This window comes from Narcine bancroftii, chromosome 9, assembly GCF_036971445.1.
Source record: "Narcine bancroftii isolate sNarBan1 chromosome 9, sNarBan1.hap1, whole genome shotgun sequence".
Classification (NCBI taxonomy): Eukaryota; Metazoa; Chordata; class Chondrichthyes; order Torpediniformes; family Narcinidae; genus Narcine; species Narcine bancroftii.
Genome location: NC_091477.1, coordinates 47,844,162 through 47,864,259, shown reverse-complemented (window position 1 = coordinate 47,864,259; position 20,098 = coordinate 47,844,162). Strand labels below are relative to the sequence as shown.

General features: G+C 42.6%; 1 long non-coding RNA gene across 1 annotated transcript in view; it reads right to left on the bottom strand.

The window, feature by feature from the left end:
• The window catches only part of LOC138742910 (uncharacterized), a 129,908-nt gene extending 111,061 nt beyond the window's left edge, over positions 1-18,847 (bottom strand). Inside the window, exons 1-2 of the long non-coding RNA XR_011344518.1 lie at positions 18,328-18,847; positions 13,246-13,339 (exon numbers count right to left, since the gene is read on the bottom strand). This is a non-coding gene — a long non-coding RNA (uncharacterized lncRNA). The remainder of the gene's footprint in view (positions 1-13,245; positions 13,340-18,327) is intronic.
• Positions 18,848-20,098: the final 1,251 nt, after the last annotated feature.

Genomic DNA, 20,098 nt, shown 5'->3' with positions numbered 1-20,098 from the left:
TCTTAATATAGCATCACCTTCCACCTCATTGCACTCTCCCTCTGCTCCCAAGCTCAGCACAACACTTTTCCACATGACAGTGTCCCTGTAACAATACTCTGGGAGCAGTAAATAATATATATCAGGCTCGTTACACAACAGGAAGCCAGCAAAAAAGGATGCATGCTCAACTCCACCACAGGCAGCTAATGAAGAGAGGAGAAAATGAGTTTTCCAGTACTGTTTAAAATTTTATCCTTCTGAACATTGACAAACCAAGTGAGAAGCCGAAGTTGACAGAATAGGACAGCATTAGAGCTGACAAGACGACAAGCTGATCCTGAGTTATCTAAAGTGTTGACCTCTATTTTACTTCCCTGTCTAACCAACTTTTAATTGACTGGCCCCCATCTTGGTCCATGGAGAGTGTCCTGTCTGGTTCTCTCATTGTGGGGTATGGTAGCTGCCAAGCAACGGACCTAGTCAATGCAGAGGATCTTCAAAATGGTCAAAAAGATCACTGTTGTCTCTCTTTCCTCGATTGACCACATTCATCAGGAATGTTGCTTAAATCGGGCTCAAAGAATTGTCAGCGATCGCTGGGCTGGGAAATAGCTTCTTCCTGCAAGAAAATATACAGTGTGAGTGAGAGAGAGAGAGAGAGAGAGAGAAGAGAGAGAGAGAGAGAGAGAGAGAGAGAGAGAGAGAGCATTAAAGACTGGTAGATTTTGGGTTAATCTAATCTTTTATACCTTGTTTCCTGGGCAGAAAATAGAATTAAAAGGAAGAGGTGAATATACAGTGGCTGCACATTTCCATGCATTTTGTTCTGATCTCTTTGAGAACCAGAGCAACTCTCTTCAAAAGTGATCATGTAAGAGAAAATATATTTTATTCTTTTCACGAAAGGTAGCTCTGTTTCTGGTCTGCCTGGTGTAGAGGCCCTTCTACCACTGTTCCCAGCAGCCTGACAGACACCTGAGACAAGCTGCTCATCTCCATTGGAGTGTCTTGGTACCTAATTTCATCCGAGCTTAATGTGTCTTCATCTGACATTTGCGTTCCCATAACAATCAGCACTGAGACCTTTAGCACTCCTTCCCCTTGCATAATGAGGTTGGCTGCAGTCCAAACACCAACACTAAGCTGGGCCAGACTGACTCTTCTACATGAGCTCTCTGCAAACTCATGGCTGGGTGCCCTCTGGGTACACTTGGCCACTGCCCTACCAGGAAGCTGAAGGTCTTAGCACTTAAGCTTTGAGGACTCGAGGAATTCAGTTACAAAGGTTGAGTAAGTTGGGACTTTATTCCCTGGAGTGTCAGAGAATGAGTAGAGATTTGATAGAGGTACAGGTATACAAAATTAAGAGGGATATAAATAGAATAAGACCAAGCAGGCTTTTTCCACTGACATTAGGTGAGACAAGAACTCAAGGACATTGGTTAAGGGTTAAAGGTGAAATGTTTAAAAGGAATATTAGGGTGAACAGGCAGAGAGATGTGAGAGTGTGGAATGAGCTTCCAGCTGACGTAGTGACTGCAGGCTCGATTTCAACATGTAAAAAAAATTTGGATATGTACATGCTTGGGAGGGGTGTGGTGGGTTCTGGTCCAGGTGCAGGTCAATGTAACTAGGCAGACATTCACATGAACTAGATGGGTTGAAGGGCTTGTTTCTGTGCTATAGTCTTCTATAGTTCCATTGTTTTATTGTACTAGAGACCATGTTATTTCCCACCGAAGAGGTTTTAGTTGCTTCTTCATGTTTAGTTGAGAAGCATCATCGCTTAATTACAACACCATAAGCCCTATAAGTAAAAATCCCAAGCTTTGTTTTTCACTTAAAAGCCTTGTTGTTTTTAACTGGTTGGTACATACACATGTCCAACTGTGTTGAATGGTTACAGAACAGTCCAACAATGAGTGGAGAGCAGTCAGTGTGTGGCCTAGTGTAAGAGTGGGACTTAGAAGTTTTGGCTCACAAGGCTTTGGTGAGCAGGGGCTGAGGATGAGCTTGATTCCAGTAAAGTTAGGCTAATTTGTATGTAAATTAGCAAGAGTTTAATTGAGACAGCTGGGGCAGTGGAATGCTCTGTTTGCAGGGTGTTGGAAATCTAGAACAGAACATTTATCAGTGATGACCAAACCTGCAAGAGGTGCATCCAGCTGCAGCTCCTGGGAGACCGAGTTAGGGAACTGGAGCTGGATGAACTCTGAAAAATTTGGGAGGCAGAGGCAGTGATAGAGAGGAGTTATAAGGAAACAGTCATCCCCAAAAGTCATGAGGCAGGAAACTGGGTGACTGTTAGGAGAGGGAAGGAGAATAAGTAGACAGCGTAGAGCATCCCTGTGGCTGTTCTCCTCAACAATTAGTTGGATATTATTGGTGTGGACCACCTACCAGGGAGAATTTGTGGTGGTCGTGTATCTGTCACAGAGGCTTGCCACTTGGCTCAGAAGGAAAGGAAAGCTATGGTGATTTGGGACTCATTGGTTAGACGAATGGATAAGAAGTTCTGTGAATGAGATCGAGGCTCCTGGATGGTACATTGCCTCCCAGGTGCCATAGTCAGGGACATCTCTGATCAAATTCATAACATTCTGGAGGGGGACGGGGAGCAGCCAAATGTTATGGTCCATGTGGGGACCAATGACATAAATAGGAGTATCAATGAGGTCCTGAAGAGGGAATATAGGGGTTAGGTAAGAAGTTAAAAAGCAGGACCTCAAAGGATTTCTGCCTGTGCCACGCGCCAGAGAAGGTGGAAATAGGAAGTTGTGGCAGATGAATGTGTGGATGAAGAGTTGGTGCAGGGGTCAGGAGTTCAGATTTGTGGATCATTGGGTTCTCTTTTGGGGAAGATCTGACCTGTACATAAAAGACACACTGCACCTGAACTGCAAAGGGACCAATATCCTTGCAGCCAGGTTTGCTCGAGCTGTTGGGGAGGGTTGAAACTTGATTGGCAGGGGGTTAGGAATCAGAATATGAGTGCAGAGAATAGGGCAGAAGGTAAAAAGCATGATGCGATGTGCTCTGAGTTTGTGAGGAAGGACACACAGGGGACAAAACATACAGGTAGCCAGTTAGAGGGTTTGAAATGTGCCTATCTCAAATCTAGGAGTATTAGGAATAAAGGGGATGATATTAGAACATGGATCAATATGTGAAACTATGATGGGGCCAATGCAGAGACTTGGATGGAGGAAGGGCAGGATCGACTGATGTAGGTACTGGGATTTAGGTGTTTTGAAAGGAATAGGATGGAAGGTAGAAAAGGAGGGGGGGAGTAGCATTACTGGTCAGGGATAGTATCACGGCTATAGAAAGGGTGGACGTTGCTGAAGGAGTATCCACCAAGTCATGTGAGTGGAAGTTAGAAATAGGAAGGGAACAATTATTGTGCTGGGAGTAGCCTATAGGTCCAGAAATAGCCCTTGAGACATCAAGGAGCAGATAAGCAGGCAAAGTTTGGAAATACAGGTTTGTAGTTATGGGCAACTTCCCTAATATTGACTGGCACCTCCTTACTGCAAGAGGGATAGTTAGGGTTGAATTTGTCATGTGTGTCCAAGGTAGATTCCTGACACAGTATGTGGCCCAGCCGATGAGAGGAGAGACCATACTGGATCTAATTCTGGGTAATGAACCTCGTCAGGTGGTGGACCTCTCGGTGAATGAGCATTTTGGTGGATGAGCATTTTGGTGAGAGTGACCACAACTCGCTGAGCTTTAGCATACCCATGGAAAAGGATAAAAGCAGATCACACAGAGCATTTTATTCATTCTTGGTCACCTCATTATAGGAAGGATGTGGAAGCTATGGAGAAGATGCAGAGGAGATTTACCAGGATGTTACCTGGAATGGAAAATAAGTCTTATGAGGCAAGGTTAGCAGAGCTGGAACTTTCTTTTTGGAGTGTAGAAGAATGAGAGGGGACTTGATAGAGGTCTACAAGGTTATGAGAGGCATAGATAGGGTGGACAGCCAGCATCTGTTTCCCAGGGCAGGATCAGCAAACACCAGAGGACATATGTACAAAGAGAAGGGAGGGAAGTTTAGGGGAGACATCAGAGGTAAGTATTTGTTTTTTTTTTTTAAAAACACAGAGAGTTGTGGGAGCCTGGAATGCCTTGCCGGGGATGGTGGTGGAAGCTGAAACATTAGGGGCATTTAAGGGACTCTTGGACAGAGACATGAATGAAAGAAAAATATAGGGTTATAGGGTAGAGGTAGTTTAGTAATTTTTAAGGAAAGAATATATGGGTTGGCACAACATTGAGGGCCAAATGGCCTGTACTCTGCTGTAGTGTTCTATCCAGTGCACAGTGATGTTGATTACCGGGGCTGCAGGATTGGAGCGTCTTTTCATCCTTTCTCAAATGTTTCTTCCTCTGTACCTGAAGGAATTCCCTGGCTCCACATCCAAGTGGGATATCTCCCTTCAAGGGTGATTATATGCACCACACAGCCAAGTGTCATAGCATTCCGATTGGGTGTGACCTCCTGTTTTAGTCCCACTTGTCCATATCCATATCCATGCAATTCCTCCCTCTCATGTAGTTTCTTTGAGAAAGTGAACACACTTGTCTGCACAGCTTTGTCTGGAACTTGAGAATTTTTGGTAATAAAAATGCCAATGAAGGTCTCAATGACTACATAAATGAGCAAAGCTATTCAGGCCATCATTATATATTGTACTCTTTTCCCAATTATGCCCACCTTATTACCAACCATCCAGCTATTAGAGGTGGTCTCCCCTTGCTTCTAAGAACCTCTGCTACATTTTCCTTTGACGACTCTGCTCTGAGGAGAGAATCCTTGTGTCTTAAGTTCTTCCTTATAATTGAAGCTCCCTTATAAATAAAGCTCAGTGCATCATCTGAAAGGATGTTTCATCCCAAGATCAGCACAAGATCAGAAGAAGCTGCAGAAGGTGGTGAACACAGCTCAGAACATCACACGTATCTGCCTTCCTTCCATCAACTTGTTGATCCCCTGTAAAATCATTGTACCAGTTATAATCTGACATTAGTTTTTAAATTTAGAGAATCAGCACAGTAAAAAAAAAAAAGACCCTTCCGGGGCATGTTCCTGTACTAACTAATTTCATCCTTTCTACATTTTAGGACCCCAAGACGGAATTCATGGTCCCAGAAAATGTTTACGTAATCCTTACTTGTGTATTTTGTGGGATAATAGTTTGGTCACTTTGGCAAGTGGTTTGTTTTCTTTTGTAAGGATTATCAACTCAGGATATATGTTGTTAAATGGGAAAGTCTGCAGATGCTAGGGTCGAGTAAAAATGCACAAACGTGCTGGAGAAACTCAGCAGGTTACGCAGCATCCTTGGGAAATAAAGGGTAACCAACATTTTAGGCCTGTGTCTTCTATTATTCCTGACAAAGGGCTTAGGTTCAAAACATTGCCTGCATTTTACTTCCTGTGGATGCTGTGTGACCTGTTGAGTTTCTTCAGCATGTTTGTATATTGACTCTGGATCTATGGGGAGGGTCACCTCACTCCAATGCCACCCCCATCAAGCACCATTCACTTGGTTGCAGTATTCCTGCAGCAAAATGGAATGCCAGCATCTCATCAGCACCAGCTCACAGAATGGTTTAATCTGCATCAACTGGAATGGCAAATACAGCCAGTTCTTGGGCATTCGAACCTTTGAAATGTGCGCTCCAGAGCAGTGAGCCTTGGCATCCATGCGGGATCACTCATTTACTGTGTTGAAGCTTTGCACCCATGGGTGGTATAGCACCACCCGGATGGCAGATCATCACTGTTTTCAGCAGTAGTTAGCAATTATCAGTGCACTCTTGCCTCCCACCCAAGTGGAGTATGAGGTGCTCTTCATCTAAGGCACAGTTAACACCCACAGGTGGTTACAAAAGGAAAGGAAGACGAATGTCCATAGTGACTCAGTTCCCTTCTTCCTGTTGTTAATCAGCAGTGGCTGCTCTAACATAAATTATGAACACAGGAAGCAACCAATTGAACCCAGTAAACTATTTACACATTAGATCATGGAAGGAACAGATCGCTGAACATACAGAGTATTTTACCCAGACTAGGGGAATTGGTAACCAGAGGACATAGGTTTAAGGTAGTGATTTTCAAACTTTTTCTTCCCACTCACATACCACTTTAAGTAATCCCTATGACTTGGGTGCTCTGTGATTAGTAAGGGATTGCTTAAGGTGGCATGTGGGTGGGAAGAAAAAGTTTGAAAACCACTGTTTTAATCATATCTAATTGGCTCGTTATGTCCACGGTTTCAGAACTCCAAAGGAAATGGGCCAATGACAATTTTGCTCAAGCAAAATATTTCAGAAACAATTGGGTCTGGAGCAGCGATTCTCAACCTTCCCTTCCCACTCACAGACCACCTTAAGCAATCCCTTACTAACCACAGAGCACCGATGATATAGGGATTACTTAAGGTGGTCTGTGAGTGGAAAGAAAAAGATTGAAAACCATTAGTTTAAAGAAGTGAGGGGGGAGAGATTTAATAGGATCCTGAGGGGTAAAGGTACTACTAAGACATTTAAGAAACATTTAAATGGATATGTGGATGGGTTTGGAGAGAAATAGACCAAAAACAGGCAGATGAGGCTAGTGCGGGTTTGATATTTTGGTCACATTGAGCCAAAGGGCCTGTTCCCATGCTGTATAAATGTATTATGACTATTTGCCTTGTCTATACCTCTCATGATGTTATAAACCACTATAACATTACCCTCAGCCTCCTATATTTTTAAGCCGGGTTGACCCAGTCTGTAGTGCGCGTCGAAAGAACCAAAGACTTGTTGATCCAAACCAAGGCTTTTATTAACTAAAAGACTGGAGCACATCACAAGTAGGTTGACCAGTCCAGAATGACCTGGTCTGGCTAGGAGCAATCCTTTAAGACCTGCCAGTAGGTGTGGCTATACTCTCAGCCAATCACAGTCATTCTACACTACCATCTGTACATATGTACATTTACACATTGGTGATAGAATCTGTACTATCACACAGTCTATCCAAGATTCTCCTTAGATCCCAAGCCCACCAGTCCTGTCAATGTTCTTGTGATTCTATCATTGAATCATGTGTCTGTTAGGGATATGCGTATGTGAGCATATACTGACTGTATACTGGGACTCAATTTGACAAGATTGCCATTGACATCTGACAGGTTGAGGAGACTGCAGCAAAATGCAGATGCATAAATGACACATTTTGGATCTCCAAACCTAGAGGCTTCAGTCAGGTCTCTCTATATCAACCTCCTCCAGAGGATTGTGGCACCTCTCTCAGCACCACAAGCTTAAAGATCAGGACAGTCACTAGGAATGGCACAAGTTTCAGTCCTAATCATGGTGGGTTCTGTCCTTTAAAGCAGCAAAACACTGACTGATATGAGTTTTTTGATGAAGAGTTTAGACGTGAAACATTGCCTTCCATGGATGCTGCTTGACCCGTTGAGTTCCTCCATCATTTTGTGCATTATGCGGGTGTTCCAGAATCTGGAGTCTTTCTTGTTTACCTTTATTTGAGAAGTGGCAATGGCCAGGAAATGAGTGAGAGTATGGATATCTCCTTCCATATTCAAACCATCTCCATTGTTAAGGTCTTCCACCTCCAGCATTTGGGGCATCGGCATTTTCCAGGAATCTGCACACCAGCAACATAATTGCAGTAGCATCAAGAGGAGGATACAGGCAGCCGCTTGCTTTATGACTCAACAAAAGCTTCACGCCGTCTGGAGTACTTTCTCTTTCAACAACTTCCAAAAGTCTTGGCAACACCCAAATAAAAAGCTGGCAGATTCACTGGTCCTTCATCCACTGCCCTAAATGTTAACCACCTTCACCACTTGTGCTCTATGGCTGCAATGCCCAACAACTGGAAGTTAGATTGCAGCATTTCCCAAATATTTCATTCAAACCCTCCTCTAAAATGTTCATCTTTCACTGTACAAGAGGGGTTTCCAATATTTATGTGTTTAGATCCATTTCTCTGGAAATAGATCACTGAGCAATGAGTAATAAAGGAATGAGTTTATTGTCATGTACAAAGTACAGATGCACCAAAATTCTTACTTACTGAAACTAAACAATCAACTGTAGTATTGTGCATTAAATAACTACCATATGCCAAGACAGAAAAAGAAATAATAGATACAAAATGACAGATACATAAATTTTTACAATTGCAATTATTTGATGAAAAATTATGTTTCAAGGTTCAGATTTCAGATTTATAGTCAGAATACATACACATCACATACAGCCCTGGGATTCCTTTTACCTGCAGGTGCGGCAGAATTACCACTAATTGGTAGTGCAAAAAAAATTGTACACAACATAACCATGTAAACAAAGAACTGTAAACAGATAAGAATGTAACCAAAATGATTGTGCAAAACAGAGAGAACAAAGAAAATCAATGAAGGGCAGAAATAGGAGTTCTTAAATGCGTCTCTGATTGAGTTTGCCGTTGAGTCTGATGGTGGAGGGGTAGCAGCTGTTCCTGAACCTGGTGGTGTGAGTCTTATGCCACCTATACCTCTTTCCTGATGGCAGCAGTGAGAACAGAGCGTGTGCTGGGTGGTGAGGGTCTTTAATAATTGCTGCTGCCTCCGATGGCAGCGCTCCCTCTGGATACACTCAGTAGTGGGGAGGGTTTTGTCTGTGATGTCCTGGGCTGCATCCATTACCTTTTGGAGGGCTTTACACTCAGGGATATTGGTGTTTCCAAATGCAAATACAAATGGCTATTTTAATTTTAAATTTTTTTAAGCATTTTTAAGGTTTTAACATATTCTGGCCCATGAAACCTTAATTAACTAACCAACCCCTTACATCTTTGGAATGTGGGAGGAAACCGGAGCACCAAGAGGAAACCTATGCAGGTCGTGGGGAGAACAGTGCAGACAGTGGCAGATTCGACCTGGGACACTGACGCTGCAATAGGGTCACGCAAACCACAAATGCTAACTGTGCTGCCCTTGTAGAGGTCTCAGGCTAGTTTTATGATGATGGTTAGGATTTATTAATTGGAGTTGGGGACTCCCTACTGAACAGTATAGTGGGATTAAATTCACCAGGTGGGATGCAACAAATAAAAAAAGCAACTTGCTACTACCTACTCGGTATTAACATGCTGGCATTACTACCATTATCCACATATTCCAGCTATATAAAATGCCCATTGGAGTGTACAGTATACTTGGACTCGATTTGTTATACAAAAGGTGAATAATTAAATATCCATATAACCATATAACAATTACAGTATGGAAACAGGCCATCTTGGCCCCTCTAGTCTGCACAGATTTAAGTGATCTCCTCTAGTCCCCTGCTCCCAGTCCATAACGCTCCAATCCCTCACATCCATGCACTCATCCAACCTACTCTTAAATGACAAAATTGACCCTGCTTCAACCACCTCTTCCGGAAGGTCATTCCACTCAGCCACCATGAAGAAGTTTCCCCTCATGTTACTTCTGGACTTTTGTCTCCTAACTCTTAACTTATGACCCCCACGTTCCAATCTCACCTACTCTCAAGGACAAGAGCCTATTCACATCTACTCTGTCTATCCCCCTCAATTTTATATACCTCTATCAAATCCCCCCTCAACCTTCTACACTCCAATGAATAAAGACCCTGTCTACTCAGTCTTTCTTGTATTCTAGATACTGCAATCCCGGCAACATTTTAATAAATTTCCTCTGCACCCTCTCTACCTTATTGATATCCTTCCTATAATTTGGGGACCAGAACTGCCCACAATATTCCAAACTTGGCCTTACCAATGCCTTGAACAGTCTCAACATCACCTCCCAGCTCCTATATTCTATGCTTTGATTTATAAAGGCCACCATACCAAAAGCCTTCTTTACCTCCCTATCTACATGAGAATCCTCTTTCAAAGAACAATGAACTATTATTCCAAGATCCCTCTGCATTCCTCAATGCCCTCCCCTTCACTGCATATGTTGTTTTATTTGGTTTATTTTTCCCAAAATGAAGCACCTCACACTTATTGATATTAAATTCCATCTGCCATCTTTCAGCCCACTCATCTAAGCAGTCCAAATCATTCTGCAGTCCCCGAAAACCATCTTCACTATCCACAGAACCCCCTATTTTTGTATCATTCACATATTTACTGACCCAATTTACCACACCGTCATCCAAATCATTAATGTAAATGACCCTACACTGATCTCTGAGGCACACTGCTTTCACCGGACTCCAGACTGACAATTATCCACCATGACTCCTTTCCTTTGGCAAACCCAATTTCTAAAGCACTGTTTCAATGAGGGCTGATAAATTGTCTTCAGACTGTGAAGGAAAGAGTGATGAATGTTCACCAATTCATTGCATTTACTCCCTCACACCTAAGACATTTATATTGTTCTATGTAAATTACGCCCCTGTGTGTGGGTGAGTCTCAAATCAATGCTCCTATTGCATCCAACGTGATGATACTCTTGCCATAAACAGCTCACTAAATCGTGATCTTCAAGGTGCACAATGAACCTAAAGGAGTTGGTCTGCCCACCTGCTCTTTTATACAGCAATAAAAATATAACAATAAGTGGGGGAGTGGTTCAATAACAAATGAGGTACAATGAGACCAGCTTTAACGGGTCTCTGCAAGCAAAAAAAGGGAAACAATTGGGAAAATATAACGAGCAGAAAAGGGTCATCACAAGATGAAAAAGCTGAAAGTGGATTCAGGAGTAAGATGTTACTAACGCTGGTGATGGCGCCAGCATCCTTCAATAACCGGTTCCTGGTGCAGGAAAATAGACAGAAAAATTGTGGAACAGACATAGTGTTCTTTGTGAGACTCAGGTAACTTGAATAAAGTTTAGGAAGCTTTTATTGGGGTTCAGTATCAGGCAATCATACTCAAGATTCCAGGAAGGATCAATTCCATGATCTGAACCATACTTCGATGCTACTCATTACAGATGCCAATAAACGACTCTAAATACTGATACACGCTGAATTTTAAAGTACACTGCCCATGTGCATTAAGCCACTTAATCACTTCCCTGTATCATAACCTCAGAAGAAAGCTTGTTTACCGATGGGTGCACATCGGTACATGGGTGCACATTGTTCAACTCCATTCACAGTGTTGCAGGCAGGACATGATTTAGAACATCATTTTCCCTTGGGCTGAAGTAATAGGTGCCACCTCCAAAAGAGAGAGCCACTTTCCTTAACATACAACAGCAGTCACATTGCTCAATGTGCCACTACCCTCCCCAGAAGGATAGGAATTCATCCTGAGAAATGCCATCTCATTGCAGAGACTGGATATTCTCCAGGCAGTGGTTCACTCTGTCAGAGCTTCTCCAATTTGCAAAGTCAAGGCATGTGCAATTCAAGCAGCCCACATGGATGCTTAAGTCAAACATTCTATTCCCTCCATACCCACGCCCCCCCCCCCCCCCCCCCCCCACCTCCAGTGTACAATGGGAGCAGGAAATAACAGCCTGGAAGATATGTTGTTACAACTTACCAGTCCTTTATTGAGAGGGGGCAGATTCCTGAAGATCATATAGTTGCCCTTTGATCAATGCTCTGCCCAGATCCCAAATTAAGGTACAATGGATGTAACATATCCAGAAGGTGGGCCACAGGTGCATTCTCAGGGTTAGCTGGGCATGGGTTTGCTAAAGATGCTCACATCTGCCTGATCATATTGTTAAACATACTGACTGCAGTGAACTGAGATTCACTGGTGGTGTGTTATACTGATGGCTCCACCCCCATCTACCCATATATAACCCTGGTCACCCGCGTAAACCCTCGGAAGTCCACTATAAGACCCTACCCTCAGTTATAAGCTAATAAAAGTGTTTGTTCTCCTTCCAGTCGAAAGAGCTTTTATTCATGCTACAATTTTATTAGCTTATGCCCTAGAAGGTGGAAGCGCTGCTCAAGCCAGGTACGCTGCTGATAGACCCTCTGTCCCCCGACATGGCTAAGGATTCGCTTACTGGCTAGACTACTTCCAGGCCTACCTGAATGTGACCAGAGATGTCCTCCAGACCGATGAACTCAGGAGATCTGCGCTCATTTCCAGGTAGGAACAAAAGGGTATGCAGTCATCAGGGACTGCACTACATATGACACTGCCATCGAGGCTTTAAGGGTTTGGTTCCCGAAGTTGGAAAACAAGGTTCTAGCAAGGCAGTGACTCGCTCTACATCACCAACGGCCAGGAGAGACCATCCACGATTACCTGCTGGATCTGTGGATGCTTGCTAAGAAGTGCCGTGCAGGTATGAAGCAGCTACGGGCTGTGCTCATGAGGAAGAACAGATCCGGGACACTCTAGTCGCGGGAGTCTGCTCGAGGTACATGAGGCAGTGACTACTTGAGTTGGGTAAGAAGGACCTGGCTAGCCACGTTGAACTGACCAAGTCACTGGAACAGGCCAAGCTCAAGAATGACGACCTCGAAAGTAGTGAGCTCGCTCAACCAGGTAATCCCTTCCAAGGACCAGCTGCTCCCATTACCCCTGCCCTAACGGCTGCCGCTTCCCATGCTAGGGAGCACTCCCATGTTAGTGAGTGCTTTTTCTGAGGCAAAAGACAGCACCCCTGATCTCGTTGCCTGGCTAAAGACTCAGTGTGCTCCAACTGTGTCAAGAAAGGGCATTGGGCGAGGGTTTGCCACACAAGGGGAAGCCCAGGGAAGTCCACAGCCTACACCACTCCCAGATCTGATTTCCGCCCCAAGCCGTCTGCTCTGAACCCACTTACTGCACGCCGAAGGTGGGTGGCTGTGAGGAAATGGCCTGAAAAGGCTCGGCGGCCATCTTGCCACGGCTCACATTCAGACTCGCCGTCTTCATCATTAGAGGAAGGAAGGTGGCCATCATGCCGTGCCACAAGGTCGACGCCATCTTACCTGTGGGCAACCCAGGTGGGGTCCACTTGAGTGAGGAGTATCAAGTTTCCGGGGTCTTCACCTCGATGGTTCTAGATCAGGACAGACCTCACCAGCTCAGCAACTCCATAGTGATCGTGAAGGTAAACAGACATTCCACTAAATGTCTAATAGACACGGGCTCTACTTAAAGATTCATAGACTCACAGACTGTGTACAAGCTAAAGATGTATCCTTCCAATTATCATATATTCCTTGCATCTCATTTGCACTCTACAAATATTCAAAAACGTTGTATAGTACATTTGTCATTTGATTCGAGGGAGGGAATTTTGTAAGATATACCTGTATGTACTTGATGAATTGTGTGCTCCGATGCTTGCTGGATTCCTGTGTCACCTTAAAAGTGTGACTTTGGAGTATTCTGGTCTCCTTCCCCCTGTAACGGTTCAGAATGGAAGGCCTCTAAAATCAGAACCCACATGCAGCCTCTCCACACTGAATATCGACCCCCCTCCTTCCACCTCTCTTCCCGAATATGTCCCCAGACTGCAAACGTATTGCTACCAAGAGCAGGAGGTACAACACAGCAGACTGAGACTTCAAAAAGTCTGAGATGCAACGTCTACTCAATGAAGGTATCATCGAACATAGCACCATGTTTGGCAAATGGGACAGGTTTGGGATGACACCTGGGTTGGCACAAACAAGTTGGGCTGAAGGACCTGTTCCCATACCATAAAACTCTATGACTCTCTGACCCTTACATGTTAAAGATCAGTTCCCACATAAGGTAAAATGTTCACTCTGGGCACTATCCCTCAGTAAAATATTAGACTGAGAATGGATGCAGAGAAATTTTAAAAAAAGACCAGGGATTAAAGAGTTAAACCTCAGACATCGCATGGGCTAGGTTTACAATCCCGTGACTATGGAAGATTAAGGACTTGTGTAATTGAAGGGTTTTAAATGATTAAAGCATTTAGTGGAGTAGATAGCATGAAACGATTTCCTCTAGTTGGAATGCCCAACTCAAGGGGACATAACATTAACATTAAAACTAAGCTGTAAAGGACTGATGCCAGGAAGAACTTGGTCACACAAAGGGCAGTTGAAGTTTGGAATCACCCCAGCCCCCATCCCCCACTTTTTCGCCTGAGAGCTGTTGAGCCTTGAGTGCAACTTAGTATACTAAAACGGAGTATGACAGACTTCATTAAGAAGGTTCCAGTGCAATACACAAAGGTGCTGGAGAAACTCAGCAGATCACACAACATCCATAGGAAGTGGAAGGCAATCCTTGCCTAGGGAATCTGGAAAAACAGATAGATGTCTGAATAAAAAAAGAGTGGCATGGTTGGCATAGTGGTTAGTGCAAAGCCTTTACAGCAACAGTGGGGATCGACTCCCACATTGTCTGTAAGGAGGTTGTACGCTCTGCCTGTGTCTGCATGTGTTTTCCCTGGAGTTTCCAGTTTCCTCTCACTCTTCAAAACATGCTGGACCTGTAGGTTAATTGAGTGCAAATTGGTCAGCATGGACTCATGGGCCGAAATGGTGTGTTACCATGCCGTACGTCTAAATTTTTAAAGAATGTAAAGGATGGGGGAGGTGAGATTGATGGGTTTTTGTTAAGGAAGACAGAACTAGGGTTAAAATGGATTGAAATCCAGAGCAGTATTGGTCAAGACAATGGATTAGGAGCTGAATATCCCAATTTTATGGTCCTAAAAATACATCTAAATATTAAACTGTATTTAAAGTCCACCAAGTGTTGGAACACAGAGAATAAGTATATGGCAACACCTCAAAGAGTGCTATAAAAGGGAATGTCAATAAACTAGACCAAGAACTTGAGAAGAAGAAACAACTTCCATTATATGGTCACTAATAACTTTTGAATTATTTTTGGATCCTACCATTAAATTGTTTGCTCTCAATTTACCCAAAAGTTAACAATTATTGGCCAGACATCCATCTTCAATGAAGATCTGATTGGGATATCTCCTAAGCTTTGACTCCAATAAATTATTTTCTCCTAGGTCTTCATCTGGAAAAGATTCATCCAATCATCCTTAGCTAACCGTATCAATACATTCTTGTGAATTATGAAACACTGTTCTTTGAAGTTAAGGCAAAAGAATCAAAAGGCCAAATGGTGCAGTCCCTTCTCCACATTTCTGCATGATATAGAGATTACAAAAGATAATGTTCTGTATGTTATGGCCCCACTTTACTTTAGTAAGGCTTTTGATATTGGTTCAAAATATTAGGCCCCATGGGATACAGAGCAAATTGACAGACTGGTTCCAAAATTGTTTTGGCAATAGGAGGCAGGGAGTGTTGGGAGAGGGATGTGTTTGTGATTGGATGCCTGTGAGGAGTGGTGTCCCACAACATTTGTTGTTTATAATACACATGAAAGATTTGGAAAATGAATATGGGAGGTGAGATCACATTGCCACAAAATTCTTTAACATTCTTGCTTCCGTGTAATTCCTAGGTTAAAATAACCATCTGACAGTCACAAGGGAGGATGTGTCATCACTTGACTGAGACACTGTGCTGAAGCTCCCTTCACCCTCTCTTTTAAATGTAAAGAACATTGATTAAGGAACAGCTGATGGCCACATCGTTGTTAGATTTCTGCTTGTGTGACTTAGTCAAATTTCCTCAACTTTACAGGGTGAGCAACCTGGATTTGAATCCACCTCCGTCTGTAAAGGGATTGTACATTCTCCCCGTGACCCTGTGGGTATTAATATTAATATTAAGAACTAATGATAAAGTACAAAGTACCCTTGCCAAAAATTAAAAAGAGAAGGACATAGCCAGAACGTATGATACAACGTACCTTCCTCAGTTTTTCATTTATCATATATAGAGGAAATATTAGAATAACATTTAGCTAACTTACTAACCTTAGAAAAGTGTGTTCGATGGATAGATTAATTTAAATTGAATGAATGAATGCCTAGCCCAAAGAGAAGATGAGACAGATTCTAATATCTGTCGAGTCTTCTCTCTCCATTGTGTACAGTCAGTCCCAGTTGCCTGCATTTGGCCCATATCCCTCTCAAGTTTTCCTGATTATGCATCTGTTTAAATATCAATGTCCCCACCTCTACCACTTCCTCCCGTAGCTCATTTCACACACCCTTCACCCTCCCCATGACCCTGTGGGTTTCCTTTTCATGGATGCTCCCTTTTCATCTCACACTCCAAAGATGTACAGGTGTTAGTGGGTTGTTTAGTCCATGAATGGAATTGGGTGGCTTGTGTTTGTGAGCTGGCCTATTACTGAGCTGGTATTTTTAAATTTAAAAATTTAACTGAACTCCAGAATTATTTGCATCTGTCACAATTTGGCTAAAATATTCACTCTCAAACCTCTGAGGAAATGTGTGTCATCTAAATCAGCAAATGTTCTCTTGATCTCACCCTTACCCAACTGAAGACAGCTTTTTTGTTTCCCTGCCAGCCTGGATGTGCCTGTGCTAATACATGTTGAATGAAGGACACAGAATATTTTGGGAACGGCTAGTATAGCTTATTTTTAAAAAGGAGCCAGAAGTTGCCTTGATAGAGAGGACGTAGAGAGGATGTTTCCTGTGGTGGGGGTGTCTGGGACCAGTGGGCACAACTTCAGAAGACAAAAATGTCCCTTTAGTACAGAGATGAGGAGGCATTTCTTTACCCATAGGGCAATGAATCTGTGAATTTTGTTTTCATTAATGCCTGTGGATGCCAAATCATTGGGTATATTTAAGATAAAAGTAGATAGGTTCTTGAATAGAAAGGGAAGAAAGAGTTGAAGGGGAGAAGGCAGGAGAACAGAGTTGAAAAGGATAGAATTGTACGACAGACTCAGTGGGCCAAATGGCCTAACTCTGCTCCTATGTCTAATAGTCTTCAATCCTATATTTGAGCTTAAGGATAAAGATAGAAAAGGGACCTGAGAGGTAACTTTTAAGCACAGAGGGTGAAGGGCGTGTGAAATGAGCTACGGGAAAAAGTGGTAGAGGTGGGGACATTGACATTTAGACAGATGCACAATCAGGAAAACTTGAGAGGGATATGGGCCAAATGCAGGCAACTGGGACTGACTGGATACAATGGAGAGAGAAGACTCGACAGATATTAGAATCTGTCTCATCTTCTCTTTGGGTTAGGCATTCATTCATTCAATTTAAATTAATCTATCCATTGAACAAACTTTTCTAAGGTTAGTAAGTTAGCTAAATGTTATTCTAATATTTCCTCTATATGTGATAAATGCATAACTGAGGAAGGTTTGTTGTATCATATGTTTTGGCTATGTCCTCTTTTTAATTTTTGGCAAGGGGTACTTTGTACTTTATCATTAGTTCTTAATATTCATATCATTAGTCCTTACTGTTAATTTGACTCCTAGCCCTTTCATTGCTATCTTTGGAGTGAGTGGGGCCAGTGGATTTAATATTGACTTCTTCACAATTCCATGTAGTAGCTTTTGCTTCCCTCAATGCTAGGAGGGCCCTTTCACTGAGATGGAAAAATGCTGTCCCTCCCACTCAGACTCAAAGGCTGTCAGATGTGATGGCACGTCTGTCTCTAGAAAAAATTAGGTGTACTATGGCTGCAATGGATCTTAACAATTTCTCTTTGAGGTCCTTTTCTCAATTACTATCTAAATTAATAGGTTCATTATCTCTTCATTTTTAATGACCCCATAGTTATTATTAGTAGTAGAAGTGGACTCCTTAACTTGGCCGGTAACCCTCATGTTTTTTTCTTAACTTTTTTTCCATTTAATAACGTGGGTTCATATGTACCTTGTTTATCATTACTTGATACTTGAAACTTGATATTAATTCACTTTGTTATTATTATTATTATTATTACCAGATGTACCCATTGTAAAGGTTAAAACCCTTTAAGAAATTATTGTAAAAACCCTTTAAGAAATTATTGTTTGTAGTGTTACCATAGTGACTATAACATCATGTGGTAATATCCAAGTGGAGCGAGAGCTTGCATTACATTCTCTGACAAAGCATGAAAGATACTTGAGATGCTTTTCTTTGAATTCATCTTAATTCATCCTATTTTGTCTATTTATTCTTATATCTGTTTAAAGTGGAATATCATTATACAGTATGCTTTGTTTACTCAGTTATGAAAATCTCAATGTGAAGTTATACAAATGTTTATCCATTTTATCGATGAATTAAAGCTACTCACAGCTGCAATTACAAAGTTTGATTTATCAGATTAATAAGGTAGAAATTCGAAATATCGTCCCTCCCATTTCCTTGAAGATGAAACATTTTGAAATTGGGAAATATTAGAACCTATATATTTTTCATATGTTAAAACCAATAAAAAGATTGAAAAAGAAGCAGAATCTGGGGCAAAAGCGATCTGTAGAAGATGAAGGGTTCTTACCCGAAATATTAACGACTCTTTATTTCCCACTGACCCTGCTTAACTGGCTGAGTTCCTCCAGTGGATTTTCTTTTGGTTGGCAGGGATGAGTTGGGTCTAAAGGCCTGTTTCTGTGCTGCATAAATCTCGAACTCTGGAATGGAACACCTTAATCAGAGGTCATTAGGTGTGTGTTGCAATTCTTCCACGTGGGGAGAGAAAGAGTGAAAGGAAAATTGATGGCACGAGTCCTGAGTTTTCTGAAGTTCCTCAGATTGTACGTGTTGCTCATTTGCTAACAGAACCATGCACTGCCTTCATGATCCAAACCATGGGATAGACTATGCAAGTTATGCCTGAGTGAAGTTAGAATATCAAACATAGAACATTAAAGCACAAAATGGAGCCTTTGGGCCACGATATTGTTCCAATATACTGTATGCAAACCAAGTTCACAACAATTTAATCTTTCCCTCCACCACCTGACAGACAGCCTCCCATTCCCTTGTTTGATGCTGCTTTGCTGTTGGCTGTGGCAAGGGGAGACTGTCCATGTTGGAATTTCCAGCAACAATGAACTGGGTGATCTCATAATTACTCCTTCACCTGTGAGATCTCCCACTTAATTGTTGATCCAAGTTCCGGCAGGGGTAACTGCCTCCTCCACGGTTGTGGCCAGCAGTAGGACAGCATCGATTGGGAGAATGGGAGGGTGACAGGAGTTAATGGGTTTAAAATGGGAGTTTTTCCAGTTATTGCATTCAGATGGAAAAGATCATACACATAACTGTCTATTTCTCTTACATCCATGTGCCTATTGTTCCTATTACACCAACCTCCACCACTATCCCAGGCAACGCATTCCAGGCATCCACCTTTCTCGGTGTAAAAAAGTCTGATGTCTCCCCTAAACTTTCCTCCACTCATCTTAAACTGATGTCCTCTGGTATTTACATTTCCATCCTGGGAAAAAGGTGCTGACTGTCCACTTCTAACTCTCATAATCTTATATATTTCTATTAATTCATTCTGTGCCCTCTGTCACTCCAAAGAGAAAAGCCTTGGCTCAATCATCTTTTCCTCACAAGACACGTTTGTAGATATTGTGGCTAAGAAAGAGCTGAGGGCACATAGATGATTGACAACCAATGGATGCCTGATCAGACATCAGGAATACTTTGTAGTATTTCCCCTGTGACAAGATATATGGATGGTACGTGTTGAGCGGGGTCTGGGCCAATGCAGACAGGTTGGACTAGCGTGGATGGGGCACTTTGGTTGGTGAGGGCAAGTTTAGACATGCATACACCCAATTAACCAATATCTTGGTAAGTTTCAAACGGTAGGAGTAAACCAGAGCCGCTGGGGAAAACCCACGTGGACACGAGGAGAACATCCTTAGAGACAGCACAGGATTTGAACCCCAGTCCCAACCGCTGATGCTGTAAAGGTGTTGCGCGAACTCCTACACCAACCATGCCACCCTAAGTTCACAAGATCATAAGATAAAGGAACAAAAGTAGGCCATTTGACCCATCAATGTTGGGCTGAATGGTCTTTTTCCACCCTGTGTGACTCAACGATGGTTAACATAATGGTTAGCACAACCCTATTACAGTACCAGCGACCCAGGCTTGAATCCAGTGCTGTCTGTATGGAATTTTATGTTCTTTCCAGGTGCTCTGGTTTCCCCCTGCCCTCAAAAAAGTACAGGGTTGATAGGTTAATGGGGTATAATTTGGTGGCAAGGGTTTCATGGGTCAGAGTTGATTTATACTATGATGTATTGTTA